The 16807-nt window shown below is 45.2% G+C and overlaps 1 protein-coding gene across 17 annotated transcripts in view; it reads right to left on the reverse strand.

Annotated features, from left to right (window-relative positions):
- Positions 1-14464, reverse strand: part of Znf384 (zinc finger protein 384) — a 30533-nt gene extending 16069 nt beyond the window's left edge. For 5 of the 17 annotated variants that reach the window (XM_038320902.2, XM_038320908.2, XM_038320911.2 and 2 more), the window contains exons 1-2: positions 14308-14464; positions 13130-13189 (exon numbers count right to left, since the gene is read on the reverse strand). The gene's annotated coding sequence lies outside the window, so the exon portion shown is untranslated. The other 12 variants (XM_038320913.2, XM_038320912.2, XM_038320907.2 and 9 more) reach the window with 7 other exon arrangements.
- Positions 14465-16807: the final 2343 nt, after the last annotated feature.

Below are 16807 nucleotides of genomic sequence, written 5' to 3' on the forward strand. Positions count from 1 at the left end.
AAATGAGCCAGGTGGTGACGGAGCACGCCTTTTATCCCAGCACTTGGAGGGCAGAGGCAGCCAGATCTCTTGAGTTCGAGGTAAGCCTGGTCTACAGAGTGAGTTCCAAGACAGCAGAGACTACATAGAAACCTTTTCTCGGGAAAGGAAAGATAGATGTATGGATGGACGGACGATAGATAGATAGATTAGATAGAATAAGGTGAAAAATCAAGAGGGTTGGAGAGATAGCTTGGGACTAGAGTTACAGATGGTTTTAAGCTGCCATAGGGGTGCTGGAAATCAAACCCAGGTCCTCTGAAAGAACAGCCAGTGCTCTTAACTGCTGGGCGATCTCTCTAGTCTAACCCCCTCCACAACCTGAGACAGGGTTTCTCTGTGTAACCCTGGTTGTCCTGGTACTCACCCTCTAGACCAGGCTGGCCTTGAAGTGAGAGATTACACCCAACTCCCTTTTCAACTTTTAATTAAAAAACAAAAACAAAACTTTTGAGACAGAATCTGATGTAGTAGTCCAGGCTGGCCTGGAACTCACCAACAATCTTCCTGTCCTAGCATCCTAAGAGCTAGAATTAACAGACATGAGCCACCATGACTGATTCATCATACGGACTATTTTAGTAGGCAGCATCCTCAGTTTCCCCTCACTCACTTACTATGTCCTCATGTTTACATTGTGTGAGTACAGGCACACACAAGTCACAGTACACAAGTGGAGGCCACAGACAACTTGTAAGAGTTAGTTCTCTCCTACTACTATATGGGTTACAGGAATCAATCACCAGAGTTGGGAGCAAGCACTTTGCTCTCTAAGCTATCTTGTCAACCTCTGAATTTCTTCAAATCCACACAAGGGATGAACTGTATTTCAGCCAAGGAAAGGAATGCACCAAATCTGTTGCTGACAGCTTCACACAAGTAAGGATCAATACTAAATGACTAAGCAACTCCAGGTAAATCTGGTCCTGAGTTACAAAAGTCACTCTAGGTATCCCTAAAGGATTGGTTCCAAGACCCTTTCCCAATGGACACCAAAAGTACATGTTCAAGTCCCTTTAAATTATTTAAAATTTCATTTCTGTCTGTATAAGTGTGCATGTGCATTCACACGCATGCCACATGTATGAAGGTGAGAGGGTATCTTATGAGAGTTATTTCTCTCTTTCCATGATGTGAATCCCAGGTATTGAACTCCAGTTGTCAGACTTGGCAGCAAGCACATTTACATCCAATGAGCCATTCTTCAAGTCCCTTTTTTTAAAATGACAGAGCTGGCTGGCGGAACTTCATCACAGCAGCTGCATCCCAGCGTCAGGCCTACCTCAAGTTCTTGGACTAGTTTGCACAGTGAAGGGACAGCAAATGTCTCTGCCCCTACCTGCTCTAGCAGCCGCTGTCTCGTGCCCTCCTGTTCTTAGCATGCTGGAATCTCCACCGTGGCACTCTTACCGTGCTTAGTTAAAGACAACTGTCCCTTACTGGAGCAAAGAGGAACGGGTAGCCTTGATAAACATGAGAAAGCCAGAATACCCGTGAGAGGAGAGCGATGCTCAAACGGGCCGGCACCCCAGTGATTGCCACACAATAAAGCGGTTTAGATTGAAGATTTTGGGGAAAGAGGACACTTGACAAAGCTCTGAATGGGTCACCTGCTTTTAGGCTTCCTATAACCCAGTACCTGAGAATTCAGAGTTGGTTTTCTTTTGGTCCCTGGCCCTGTTCTTCCATAACTGCCCCATCCCTTCTGAACTCTGAGCTTGAAGGCTTGGATTGTACCAGATGTTGCAGAGGCCAAAGACAGCACCGAATAAACTGCCTTTTCCTAAGGAGCACCCCCCCAAATGACAGAGATGGCAAGAAAGAGAAATGACTCTCACATGTTCTTTGACCTCCACATGTATACTATGGCATCCACATGCCCCTGCACTCTCTCTCACACACATCACACACACAAAATAAACCAATATTGTAAGACATGTATTAGGAACCTCATATATACTTTAAACATTTCTACAGATTAATTATAACTACCAAACAGAATGCAAATGCAACATACAACGCTGTTGTACCATATTCGTTAGGAACCAGTCCCAACAGTTCAGAAGAGACAGTCATCTCAGGCAAACCCACACAGCACACCAGCAACAATGTAACACTTCTTATTCAATCTACAGATAGGGAGGCTAATCTGCCTAAACTTTTTTGGGGCAGTGATCATGTATTCTACACTGATGTCTTCCCACTGACCTTGACATTGCTCAAACATTATTTTGTACTGATTGGAATATAGTGGGCTCAGGGGCTGGAGAGAGAGCTCACAGGTTAAGAGTCCTAAGTTCAATTCCCAGTAACCACATGGTGGTTCACAACCATCCATAATGAGATCTGGTGCCCTCTTCTGGCATGTAGGCATACATGTTGGCAGAATACTGCCTACAAAATGAATATATAAATAATAAAAATAAATTTAAAAAATATAGTGGGCTCTATATGTATAAAATTTCAAAAACGATACTAGAAGCTCAAATGTTAACCATAACTTTTTTCTTTCTCCTCTTCCATTGAAGAGAAATAAAATAGAAGTTATTGGGAGTGGTTGTGCACATCTTTAATCCCAGCACTCGGGCAGCAGAGGCAGGCAGATCTCTGAGTTCTAGGGCAGCCTAGTCTGCAGAATGAGTTCTAGGACTTCCAGGGCTATTACACTGAGAAACCTTGTATCAAAAAAATAAAACAAAACAAAAAGCTAGTGGGATAAGCCTAAGCTATAGGCCAAGCTTTCATAATTAACAATAGTCTCCCTGTTGTTTTTTTGTGAGCTGGCGGCCCAAAGAAAAGTCCAACTATAGTGGTGTACACCTTCAATCTCAGCACTTGAGAGTTGAGAGGCAGAGGCAGGCAAATCTCTGGTCTACAGAGCGAGTTCCAGAACAGTCGGGGCTACACAAAGAAACCTTATCTTGAAGAACCAAAAAAAAAAAAAAAAGGCACTGGGTATCAGTATATATGTGTGCACGTGCAACAGTCCACATGTAGAGGGCGGAGGACAGTGGAGGACAGTTCTTTCCTTCTATCTGACATGTGTTCTGGAAACCAAACTCAGTCTCCAGGCTTGACTGGAAAGTACCTTTAAAAACCTGGCTGAACCAATACTCAAGAAAGTGACAGAAAGACCTTACAGTGTATAGCATTATCTGGCCTCTACTTAAATTACAAATACTGCTGGGATTAAAGACATGTATCACCAATCCTGACAAATCTGAATAGCATGAATTATTATTTTGATTTTGGGGGGATGCTGTGTGTGTGTGTTTAACAATTTTCTTTTCTTGGCTAGGAATGGGGACGCAGGCCTTTAATCCCAGCACTCACAAGGTAGATGGATCTCTGTGAGTTTGAGGCCAGTAGGGCTATACAGTAAGTCCCTAATTAAAAATGTTTTTCTTCACATTTTATTTCTATTCTGTGTGGGAAGTCACGTGCATACTACCATACATGTGGAGGACAGAGGACAACCTGCAGGAGTTGGTTCTTCCCTTCCACGATGTGGTTTCTGGAAGCGGAACTCACGTTCTTAGGCTTGGCGGGACATGCCTTCACCCACTGAGCCAACTGACTGGATGGCCTTGTTTTTGTTTCTTGTTTTTTTTTTTTTTTTTTTTTTTTGAGATAATACCTCGTGTGACCCAGACTGGCCTCTATTTCCCAAATGCCACTGGGATTAAAGACGCGTATCACCAAGCCCAGCTTCTGCTCTTTCAAATAAGGAATCTGGAGAACAAGGAACTAAACCCAGGCAGCAAAGAACAGGTTAAGGAAAAAGGCTCTGCTAGATGAGGGAGTACATTTCCGTGATACCAAACACTTGGGGGGCAGAAACCAGAATCAAGAGTTACAAGTCATCCTCAACTACACAGTAAATTTAAAGTCAGTCTGGGCTCTAAAAGACCAGTCTCAAAAAACAAAAAACAAAACAACAACAACAAAAGCAATTGACTGTGGTGGCTCACACCTAGGGTCCCAGTCCTCCAGAGGATGAGGGAGTCCAATGCTGCCATGAGCTTGAGGTCCATGAGGCCCACCTCTAGCCGAGGTGCTATTATTGGTAGTTAATGGCTGCTGGAATATGGGGAGCCATTTTTCTTCAGTAAGTAGTCCTACACTCATGTTCATGCAAACAACCTTAATTAAATGCAGCAATTAAAAAAGACAGGAAGTAGGAAGGGCTTCAAAGGAAAGAGAATAAGAAAGGGTAATGGGGGATGAACATGAACAATATACATTACATACATGTATGAAGTTGTCAAAGAAAAAATTATATTAAACAAACCAGGAAGCTGGGAGTAGTGGTACATGCCTTTAATCCCACCACTCAGACATAGAGGCAGGCAGTTCTCTGAGCTGGAGGCCAGCCTGGTCTACAGAGCAAGGTCCAAGACAGCCAGGGCTACAGAGAAACGCTGTCTCAAAAAAAACCAACCAAACAACCAAACAAAAGAGGAATTAGAGAGATGGCTCTGTGGTTAAAAGCACATTTGTTCAGGTTCAATTCTCAGCACCCATGCATCAGCACACAACCTCCTTTACATCCAGTTCTAGGGCTCTTTTCAACATTGCAAACAAATGGTTCACATACATACATATCGGCAAAACACCAATACACATAAATCTTGAAAACACACATGCACGGTAAACAGGCCCACAATCCCAGCACTCTATAGGAAAGGAGAGCAGCATGAAATTCAGGGCCCACCAGGACTGTACACTGAGACAATGTCTCTAAGAGTAAAGGAGAGTTTCTGGTAGAAACAAAGACCATACATAGTACGGATGTGAACTGATCCAGGCACTCAAATTTAAAACATTTGGGGGCTGGGAGATAGCTGTTGTCACAGTGCTAGTCACATAAATCTGAAGACTTGAGTTCAATCCCCAGAACCCACACAGTGGAAGGACAGAACACACACACACACACACACACGTTAACAGGTGTGACCTGAGAGTAATACTTGTAAACCCAAGGTACACAGGTGGACTGTCTGGCCAGCCAGTCTAACCAGTGAGTACCAAGTCTAAAAAAATTAAAATAGCTCCAGAGGAACGACACCTGAAGTTGTCTTCTGATCTCCATTCATTCGTACAAACACCCTTTCTAAGAATTAACTACTTTTCAGGGAGTTCTCAGCCATGTCTTCAATTTTTTTCTCTGAGGTGGGGTTACCCTTTGTTGCCCTGACTGTCCTGGAACTTGCTCTGTACACCACACTGGCCCTGAACTCAGAGATCCACATGCCTCTGCCTCCAGAGTGCTGGGATTGATTGTTTGTTTGTTTGTTTTGGTTTTTCGAGACAGGGTTTCTCTGCAGCTTTAGAGCCTGTCCTGGAGCTAGCTCTTGTAGACCAGGCTGGTCTCGAACTCACAGAGATCCGCCTGCCTCTGCCTCCCGAGTGCTGGGATTAAAGGCGTGCGCCACCACCGCCCGGCCCAGAGTGCTGGGATTGAAAGGGAGTGCGACCACCACCCGCCTCAAGTTGTTTGTTTTAATAATACTGGGAATTGAATACAAAGCCTCTCTAACTTTAGCCAAATGTGCTCTCCCACTAAGCTATGCTCCCAACTCCTAAACTGAAGTTTTGGGTTTTACATTTTTTTTTTTTTATGTGTATGAGTGTTTGTCTTCATGTATGTATATGTACCATGGACATGCTTCATATCAACTTTGAAGAACCTGGAACTGGAGTTACAAACAGGTATGAATTGCCATGTGAATGCCGGGAATTTAATCTGGGTCCTCTGCAAGAGCGCCAAGTGTTCTTAACTGCTGAGCCATCTGCCCAGCTCGCCAAACTTAAGGGTGCTTAATATTTTTGAAATAGGGTTTCTCTATGTAGCCCTGGCTGGCCTAGAACTTATTAGGTAGACCAGAATGACCATAAACTCATAGAGATCCACTTGCCCCTGCCTCCTGAGTGCTGGGATTAAAGCTGTGAGCAACCATACTAGACAAAGTTATTGATAGCCGCAAATCAACATGTAGCTCAAGATCATATTCTCATGAAATTTTACTTACATACCAACATAATTCACTCTGGAGCGGAGCGTGATGGCACATGCTTATATGCGCAGCACAAACAGCCAAGGACTAGAAAGATGGCTCAGCAGTAAGGGTACTTGCTGCTATGTCTGACAATCTGAGTTTGACCTCATATTCCTACACAGTAAGACGAGAGAACTGACAACTGCATGTTGTCTTCTGCACTTGCACAGCAGCACACCCAGGTCCACACACGTACAGTCATTAAAAGTTAAACAAACCTGCCACCTTAATCCCAGCTCTTGAAGGATCTCTAAATTCATGGCCAGCCTGGTCTACAAAGTCAGTTCCAGGATGGCCAGGGCTGTTACACAGAGAAACCCTGTCCTGTAAAAACAAAAAACAAAAACAAAACAAACCCACAACAACTTATAATCCCAGCATAGATGGCATAATCAAGTCACAAGAAGTTACCCAAACACCTCAGCTTTCTTCTCTGATAGCAATGCCTTCTGCTCCAGTCAGTCAACTGTGTCTCATGAGGTGTACCCTATGAGCAACTGATTGGAGGTAGAGAAAAGGAGAGTCTGGTTTACTGATGTTTCTAAATCCTATGCAGGGAGCACCGAGAAGTAGACAGTTGTATTACAACCCCTTTCAGGGACAACCTGAAGGCAATTCTTCACTGTAGGTAGAAGACATGGTCATGGGCTGTAGCCAATGGACCAGCTGAATGGTCAGGGACTTAGAAAAAGCATGATTAGAAAATTAGTAAGAAAGACATATGGGAAGATGTGAGTAGATCTCTCCAAATAAGTGAAGGAGGTGAAAATACTGTGTTCAATGCAAATGCTCATCAAAAGGTGACTTCAGCAGAGACATCCAATAATCAAGTACACGGGATGACCCATTCTGTGGACAGCAAGCCCCCCTTCCCACCATCCCTCTCACTGCCCAATGGACCCAAGAACAAAGTTGCGAAGGTGGCAGAGATAGAAGTTATGAATGGGCTTTACCACATGGTCTTCCACTCACTGCTAACCTGGCTACAGCTGCTGCTCACCACAGGCACCACTCCTGGGACTATGAGCTGAGCCAGCAACCTGGTGGCAGGATGACTACATCAGAGCACTTTCTTCATGCAAAGGAAACCGCTTTGTTCTTACTGGAACAGACACTTACTTGGTCATCAATTTGCCTTTCGTGCTTCTGACCAAAGTACCATCCATGGACTTACGGAGTGCCTCGTCTACTGTCAGAGGTCTGCTTCTGAACAAGGAACTCAACTCACTGCCAGACAACTCACTGTGACAGTGGCCTCACATTCATGAGATCCACTGGTCTACCATGTTCCCCACCATGCTGAGCAGCAGATTAAATGGTGGAATGGCCTTTTAGAGACACAGTTAAGAACCAATTAGGAGGCTAATTAGGAGGTGGAAGCAAGAAAAGAAGTTCATGCCGGGCGGTGGTGGCGCACGCCTTTAATCCCAGCACTCGGGAGGCAGAGGAAGGCGGATCTCTGTGAGTTCGAGGCCAGCCTGGTCTACAAGAGCTAGTTCCAGGACAGGCTCTAAAAAAGCTGCAGAGAAACCCTGTCTCGAAAAACCAAAAAAAGAAAAAAGAAAAAAAAAAAAAAGAAAAGAAGTTCATGGTTGGGGGCAAGAAAGATGGCTTGATGGTTAAGAGAGTATACTGCTTTTACAGAGGACCCCAGTTCGGTTCCTAGCACTCATGGTAGGTGGCTCACAACTGCCTCTAAATCCAGCTCCGGGGTGTTTTGTTTGTGTGTCCAATTCCTCTGGCCTGAGGACTCACATACACATAGCCACAAACACATAATTTTTTAAAAAAAATTCAAGGCCACCCTAGTTTACATAACAAGTTTGAAGTCAGCCTGGGATACATGAGACCCTATCTCAATAGAGTAAATTAAAAACAATAATTAAAAACAGGGCTGGGGATGTATAGCTCAGTTGGCAGAGTACTTGCATAACAGGCAGGAGGCCTGTGCTGGATCCCAGCACTATCAACTGGGTGTGGCAGTATACACCTGAAATTCCAGAGCCTGGAAAAGGAGGAGGAACAGAAGGTCAAGGTCATCCTTGATTCTAAACAGCAAGGCCAGCCTGGGATAGTGAAACCTTGTCTCAAACAAAACAAAAACCCCTATTTTTTAAAGTAACAGAGCCAGGGCAGAAGAGATGACTCAGAAACTAAGGGTAGTTGTTCTTATAAAAGCCCCAGGTCCAGTTCCTAGTTCCTACAGTTTAACTATCCATACCTCATCTTCTGATACACCGGGCACACACATGGTGCAAATACATACGTGTGGGCAAAATACTCATATACATTAAATAACTTTTTTGTTTTTGTTTTCTGAGACAGGATTTCTCTGTGTAGCCCAGGCTGTCCTAGAGCGCACTCTAAAGACCAGGCTGGTCTCAAGCTCGTAGAGATTCTACTGCCTCCACCTTCCAAGTGCTGGGACTAAATGTGTGCGCCACCAGTATGGAGCCTGTCCTGGAACTAGCTCTGCACACCAGGCTGGCCTTAAACTCACAGTCTGCCTATACCTCATGAGTGATGGAATTAAAGGTGTGCTCCACCACTGCATGGCACAAACAAACAAACAAAAAATATTACAGTAACAGAGGTCAGAGAGTAATGGCATTTGCTGCCAAGCCTGATAACCTGTGTTCAGTCGCTAGGACTCACATAGTAGAGAGAGCGAACGATCACAGAATATGCTCTGAATTGCATGTGTGCTCTATGGTGCATCCCCTCTCCATGAAAAAAAATGTGATAAAATTTAAAAAGTAAATAAACAAAACCCCAATCTACCAGTCATCATGACACAGGCCTTTAAATCCCAGTATTGGGGAGGCAGAGGCAAGAGAGTCTCTTCTTTTGAGATCAAGGCCAGCATGGTCTCCACATTTCCAGCCAAGGATCCATGGTAAGCCATTTGCAATAAGTAGGACAGCCCCAAATCTGGCACCTAAGAACTACTGCTCACAAAGATAAATAGTTGTAAGATGACAGGTGAGGAAAATGCTATCATTTGTGGCACACAGGAGCTCTGCCTATGATCTAAGCCCTAGAGAGGCTGAGACTGGAGAACTGTTATGTAAGGTAGAGCTGGGCTCCTGCCCTACATAGTTCCATGCCAATCTGGGTACCAAATGTGACCGTCTCAAAAACTACAGGCAAGGTAACATGTTTTAGCAGATGAAGGTGCTTGCTGCCAAGGCCAATAACCTTAGTTCCATCCCCAGAACAAACATGGTGGAAGGAAAAGAATCAACTCCTCCAAGCTGTTCTGACCTCTGCATGCATGCTATCTCTCACATTTGTATGTGTGAGAGCACACACACACACAAAATAAATATAAAAAAATCTATGCTATCCTTCTCCTGATAAGTTATCCTAAATCCATGTATTCCTTGACCTGAGATCAGCTGGAAAGCCATGAATGAAGGTAATGGCTAAAGTACAATGCAAATGGTGCCCTAGAGTCACAACATTCAAATTCTAGTTGACCTGGCATTTTACCACTCACTCTTCCCCCTCATCTATCACAGAGGAAATTTCCCCAAACTATGCAACATTCCAACAACCTAAAGAAGTCACTGATAGAATGGGGGCCACCTCGACACAAAGTTATCTCCACCAGTTTTAATTGTACTGATGCATTTAAAACAAAAAAAGTAGAGGGTGGTGGTGTACGCCTTTGATCCCAGCACTAGGGAGGCTGAGGCAGGCAAATCTCTGAGTTCGAGGCCAGCCTGGTCTACAAAGTGAGTTCCAGGAAAACCAGGACTGTTACACTGAGAAACCATGTCTTGAATAACAAAAGTTAAAATAAATAAATAAAAACAAAAACAGAATACATCTTTGTGTGGTAGCTTTTGAAGCCTTTAATTTCCAGCACTCAGGAGACAAAAGCAGGAGGATCTTGGTAAGTTTAAAACTAGCCTAGTCTATGAAGTGAGGCCTCATTCATTCATAGATAGATAGATAGACAGACAGACATATAGATATATAGATACAAACAAAGAGCAGGAGGGATTGCTAAGTAGTTAAAAGCATTAGATACCCTTGCCTAGGTTCAAATTCCAGCATTCACATGGCAGCTCAAAAACATCTGTAACTCCAGTTTCAGGAGATTCAGTGCACTCTTCTGGCCCCCAGGGCCACTAGGCATGCACGTGGTGCACAGATATACATGCTGGCAAAACAACCATACACATTAAAAAAATTAAAAGAAGAAAAAAAGAGTCAGGTGTGGTGGTGCATGCTGCAATCCAGGGTTCAAGAAGTTGGGGCAGGGAGATTATGATTTCAGACCAATCTGGAGCTGTCAAGCTGGCTCAGCAGACAAAGGTGATTGCCACCAAGCCTAATAACCTGAATTTGATCCTCCGAACCCACAGGGGAGAAGAAAAAACCGACATCCACAGGTTGTTACCTGACCACTATCCTTGCACCATGACATATGCACCCATAAACATATTCTTTACTCCCTACCACTACTCCTCCATGCAAAAGATCAATCTGAGTTACAGTGAGACCATGTCCCAAAAAATAACAAAAAGAAAGAATTTTAAAAGAACTGGCTTGGGGCTGGAGAGATGGCTCAGAGGTTAAGAGCATTGGCTGCTCTTCTAAAGGTCCTGAGTTCAATTCCCAGCAACCACATGGTGGCTCACAACCATCTGTAATGAGGTCTGGTGCCCTCTTCTGGCCCGCAGGCAAACAGACAGAATATTGTATACATAATAAATAAATAGATAAATAAATAAATTAATTAATTAAATTAAAAGAACTGGCTTTACTTCAGAAGGGGGATGAAAGTAGAAGACTTCTTTTATAACCCCAGAGAACAAGAAAGGAAAAGTAATTAACAAGAAAGCCTCCAGATTAAAGGAGCTTCAACTCTGCTACTCTATTAAGCTTCAACTATTTTGTTACTAAGAAAGGAAGTCTAAGTCCAGAGAAAGTAAGTAAAAACAAAACAAAAACAAAAACCCCAAGCCAGGCGGTGGTGGCGCACGCCTTTAATACCAGCACTCAGGAGGCAGAGGCAGGCGGATCTCTTGTGAGTTCGAGGCCAGCCTGGTCTACAAGAGCTAGTTCTAGGACAGGCTCTATAACTACAGCGAAACTCTGTCTCGGAAAAACAAAACAAAAAAGAAAAGGAAAAAAGACCCTGTCTTTAAAAATCAAGTTAAAAAAGAGAGCAGTGGAGACAGCTCAGCAGAAAAGGCAGACTGCTAGCAGGCCTAATGAAGAGTTCAATCCCCAGAATCACAGACAGGAGAGTCAACTCCCTCAAGTTGTTCTGATCTTAATATGATTTCAACATACACAAAATAGATATAAAATATAAGCTCAAAAAAATTCAAAAGATTTCTTATTTCAACAGGAGACACTAACAAAGGTGCAAGCTCCCTCAAGTTGTTCTGATCTTAATATGATTTCAACATACACAAAATAGATATAAAATATAAGCTCAAAAAAATTCAAAAGATTTCTTATTTCAACAGGAGACACTAACAAAGGTGCAAGCACTCCAGCACTAAAGCTTTGTCCCTCCACCCACTATCTGCAGTGTTTCCGACCATCCGAAGGGCAATGTGTCGTGGCCTTGAAAACTCAGATTTTACTGCCTTGGTGAGGACCAAGAGTTTCCGGTACTTGCTATTTTATCTTCTGTGTGTGTTTGTGAAGGTGCACGCATGTGCTGATGCCTGTGAAGAGGCCAGAGGACAACCTCAGGTGTCATTACTCAGGTGCCACCCACTCTATTTTTGGACGCTGGGTGTCTCACTGACCAAGGCCTCCAACTAACCAGTAAGCACCAGGGATCCACCTCTCTCTACCTCCCCAGTGCTAGGCCTACCATGCCCAGATTTCTTACACAGATTCTGAGGATCAAACCCAGGTCCTCTTATGCTTGTATGACAAGCACTTTACTAACTGAATTACAGTCCTCTGTATTGCTTTTAAAGATGTATTTATTTTAGGTACGTAGGTGTTTCACCTGTACACCAGAGGAGGGCACAAGAGCCCATGGGCTACAGTTACAGTTGTCAGCTGTCATGTGGGAACTGGGAATTGAACTTAGGATGAAAGAGCCACCACTGTTCTTAACTGCTGAACCATCTCTCTCAAGAACCTACTGGGTTTTTGTTTTTTTTTTTTTGTTTGTTTGTTTTTCAAGACAGGGTTTCTCTGTAGCTTTAGAACCTCTCTGTAAACCAGGCTGGCCTTGAACTCTCACAGAGATCACCTGCCTCTGCGCCCCCACCCCCCACTCCCCATGCTGGGATTAAACGCTAACCTACTTACTGTCATGCAAAATGGCATATGCCTGATAGCCCCAGCACCTGGGTGGCAGATGCAGAAGGCTCACCTCAAGTCTAAGGTCAATCTGGTTTACTTAGGGAGTTCCATGCTAGCCAATGTCACATAACAAAATCTTGTCTCCAAAAACTAAAATACAAAGGTATTTAGCATCAGGCCTCAAATTTTGATTTTCCCTGACTACTACTAGGAAATCATATAATTTTATCCCTTTTCTTTCAAACTACGCTAGAAGCGGTGTTCCCCTGAAACTTCCCGACACCTCAGATTCAAACAATCCCATGTTACTGTCTCATCACTGAGACAAGCAAACACTCCACTGGCCACCGAGAATGGGAAATGCTCTCCACACTCGGCTCTTCTTGTTACTGGAGGCTACATCATAAAGATGATTCTTGCCATCGGGGTCCTTGTGTCTCCACAGCAGACAAAATGCAAGTCTACCGTGGTCTCACCTGGTCATTTCACATTTCACTCCTGATGAGAACCAGTGGCAATGGAAGGCAGCAAAGGTACAGTGTTGCCCTTTTATATAAAAACTTCCCAGGCACCATAATAAACTAGAAAAGACACTTTTTTTTTGATCTAACAGCAAACACCAGTACCACAAGTGTTGATTACTTCAATAATTCTGTCATATTGTTAAGGAAGAAAAAAACAAACAAAAAATCCCATTAGACTATGATCCCACCTCCTCCCAAATCATTAACCCAAGATTGTCTTACCCTCTCTCTCTCTTCCTCCTGCCGTCTTATTCCTTCTCCTTTCCAGGGCTCCTGAACTTTCTGGAAACAAATTCTCTAGGTTACAGAGGCCAGTAAGCAGAGGCCACCAGAGAATTGTACAGAACCTCAGAAGTTCTTTGACTGTCAGCAATCTAGAAAGCAGGCAGCTTCCCTACCAACAATCCAAGGATGGAAGGACAGGCGCCCAGTGCCACCCACTACGTGGATAGAAGGGAAATAAAACCAGTTCCCCAAAACTAAGATGAATGCTATCACCAGCATTTGGGTTCCACTCCTAGGCTCGGACACTTATTCTTCATTCCTCAAGGCTAAGAGTAACAGGGAGTCAGAGATGAAGGAGGTTCCTGCTCCTGAGAAGTGGTTCGGAGAGCAACGCTGAGGGTAGGGGGATGCCCAAGCCCTTGTGTCAGGCACAGTGCCAAGTTCAGGCCCAGCCACTTCCTCTGGCCTCGCCCACCCACTCCACTTCTGAGAGGACTTCGCCCCCTGCCTACCCAAGGCCTTGTGCCAAGTAGTACCTCCTTCAACCTTCAGTGGTCTCTAGATTGAAGACCCCCAGCTGTCCCCCTAAAACCTTGGCACCCCTGAGACACCCAACTGGGTCCTTCCTCCCGATGTCAACTCCCACTCCGTCCTCAAAGGCCGGTCTTTGGGACGTCCCTCCTTCACCCCTCCAGGGAGCTGAACTCTGCCACCCACCAGACAGGCACCCGCCCCCTAAACCCCCCCATTCCTCCTCATCGCCCGCTCCTCCACAACCACTTCCGGTTCCGGGACAGACACACTTACAGTCACATCGTGGACCACCCCCCCACCCCGCCCGCCCGCCCGCTCGCCCAAGGAAAAGGGGAGGGGGAGGAGCGAGGATCTTGGCGCGCGCCGACTGCAGCGGCGCGAGACTCACCCGGCGGCGGCGACGGCGGCGCCGGCGCCTGAGCCAGCGTGCGGGAGGGGCGGCGTTTGCAGGGAATGGAGGGAACCGAGGGAGTGGGAGGACCCGCGGGGCGCGGGACGGGGAACGAAAGGCGGGGTGCGCGGGCATGCACTGCAGGCGCCAGACGGATCCCCACACTCACTCGCAGAGCTGCGCGCGAGACACCCGCGGGGCGGGGGCGCGAGGCAGTGTGAGGCCCCCGCCCTCCCTCCTGAACACTCACCCGGAAGTGGTGCTGCGGCTCGTGCTCCCGGGAACCCCAATTCCTCCACGCCCACCTTCCCCCCCCCCCCCCCCAGCCTCAGTGAGGAGTCGTTTCGCGGAGAAGGCGGGAGAGCCGGAAACGAAAAAGGGGGGGGAGGGAGGGAAATAGCAAAGGGAGGGTGGTTTCAGGAAAGGAGTTCAAAGGCCGAGTCACTTCCGGGAGCGCCTAGAACACATCCGGCGCTGCTAGGGCTCAGGGATACTGAGGGCAGAAGTTACGACAAGTAAGGGCGGAAGTGGCTCCTACCCAGGGACGTGTGGAGCGTTCGGGAGCTGTGATGCCCCAGCGGAAGTGAAGGATTCTGTTAGCTGAAGCTGAGCATTCGAAGAGCGGTTCCGGGCTTCCGGAAGAGACTTCTAGGGTAGTGGTAGCGTGGGAGCTGGACAGGTTCATGAATTATGCATCAAGGCAGTAAAGACAGTTTATGTTCTCCCTTTTCTAGATTTATTTTATTTTTATTTATGTGTATAAATCCGTGTAGGTGTGTGCGGGTGCCCTCGGCAGCCCCCTGGAGTTAGCTTTGAGATTCCCTGCCTAGGTGCTGAACCGAACCTCCGGTTCTCCGGTAGAGCAACAAGCATTCCTTACGGCTGAGCCGTCCCTTCAGGCCCCCGTAGAGACGGTACGGATTCTTAAAAGACAGGGGTCACGGTTCATTTCTGGGTGTAATCAGCTGTGTAGGAAGTTAATTAACCTTTTTTTTTAAATCTTCACGAGGGTCTCTTTGCTGAGCTAGGGTGGGGAATGCCTCAGTGCTTTGAATAGTCAAGAAAAGGTAAGAATGTGTCCATAGTTGTTTGAGATCCCTGAGAATTCAACCCGTTTTCCTCTGACTACGCCGATACTCTTATCTTTGCTTTGGTCTTTTCTTGTTGCCTCCACCCACACAACACTCAGGCGTACCTCCTCCCAGTTCCATCAGGGCTACGACTTTGAATTGCTCCCTGTTAAGTATCAACAGATCCCAGAACTTAAGCTGTTCAGTAAACGTTTGTTGTATAAATGCGCAATTGATTATGAACTACTCCAGGAGATCTTCCCCAATTGCTTCAACCCAAAGTTTCTTTTAAAATTTTGTAGCATTTACAGCGTGTCTTTATCTTTGTTTATATTTTTGTTATTCAAGACAGGGTTTCTTCGTATAACCCTGGCTGTCCTGGGATTCTATCTGTAGTCCAGGTTGGCTTTGAACTCACAGAAATCCACCTGTTTCTGCCTCTCAAGTGTTGGGATTAAAGGCGAGCGCCACCACTGCCTGCCCAGCTATGTCTTTGTCTTTGAAACAAGATCTTGCACAGGTACAGTTAATGCTGACCTTGAATCCTCAATCCACTTTCTAAATGGATTTCTAATCTCCTACGTGATGGGATTTCAAGCCTCTCTTAGCCCATAGTTTATACTGTTAATTTTAACTAATTCGTATATCTGGTTCTCTAGTGAGATTGTCAGGGAAGAAACTGTTCACACTAGATACTGTTAAGTATCTAGTTAAGTGTAAAGTCACCTATGTTACCACTGTAGAGAGGATCAGCTTCCTTCTATCCTATCTTGTACCCTCCCCAAGCTGCTAAACTGCTGGCATGTAACAGCTCCAAGGTGGGATGGGACAATGGGATAACTTCCTGAAGGCCTGCTATATCCCATCTGCTTCCTTCACTAATCTGCTAGGCTCTGAGATGCCCTACTCTCTAAAGGCTATAAATGTTAGTAATTTTCTCTGTTCTACAGGTTCCTGTGGGTCTCCTGTACCAGCTTCCTCTGCTTCAGTTGGCTGGTGTGATTAAAGGACATGATTACCAGAAATCCATCTCAGTACCAAACCTGGAATGAATCTTTAATATTTAAGATAATACATTTAGGGCTGGAGAGATGGCTCAGTGGTTAAGAGCATTGCCTGCTCTTCCAAAGGTCTTGAGTTCAATTCCCAGCAACCACATGGTGGCTCACAACCATTTGTAATGAGGTCTGGTGTCCTCTTCTGGCCTTCAGGGATACACACAGACAGAATATTGTATGCATAATAAATAAATAATAAAAAAAAGATAATACATTTATTTATTTAGTAAATCTATGTAGCCACAAGGCCAAACAGCATGATCTGGCTAGAGTCTCTGAGCTCAGGTCTGTTTTGGCTAATGCAGAATTGAGTTTCCTCAGTGAGAAAGCAAAATTACTCTAACAAGTAACTACAGTCTTATTCTACAGATAGTTAAAGTGAGACTAAGTGACCCCCCCCCAAAGTCACAGTCAGCAATAGTAAACCATACCTTAATATACTAGTTAGTTAGTTAGTTAGTGATAGAGTCTCACTATGTAGCTTTAGCTTAGCCTGGGATCAGGTTGACCAGGCGGTCTTGTTTACTTTTTGAAACAGAATCTCTTGTAGCCTAGGCTGGCCACAAACTTGCCAGGATAACTTTGAACCCCCAATCCTGCTGCCTTCAGCTCTCTCCTCAGT

Source organism: Arvicola amphibius, chromosome 2 (genome assembly GCF_903992535.2).
Source record: "Arvicola amphibius chromosome 2, mArvAmp1.2, whole genome shotgun sequence".
NCBI classification, from domain to species: domain Eukaryota; kingdom Metazoa; phylum Chordata; class Mammalia; order Rodentia; family Cricetidae; genus Arvicola; species Arvicola amphibius.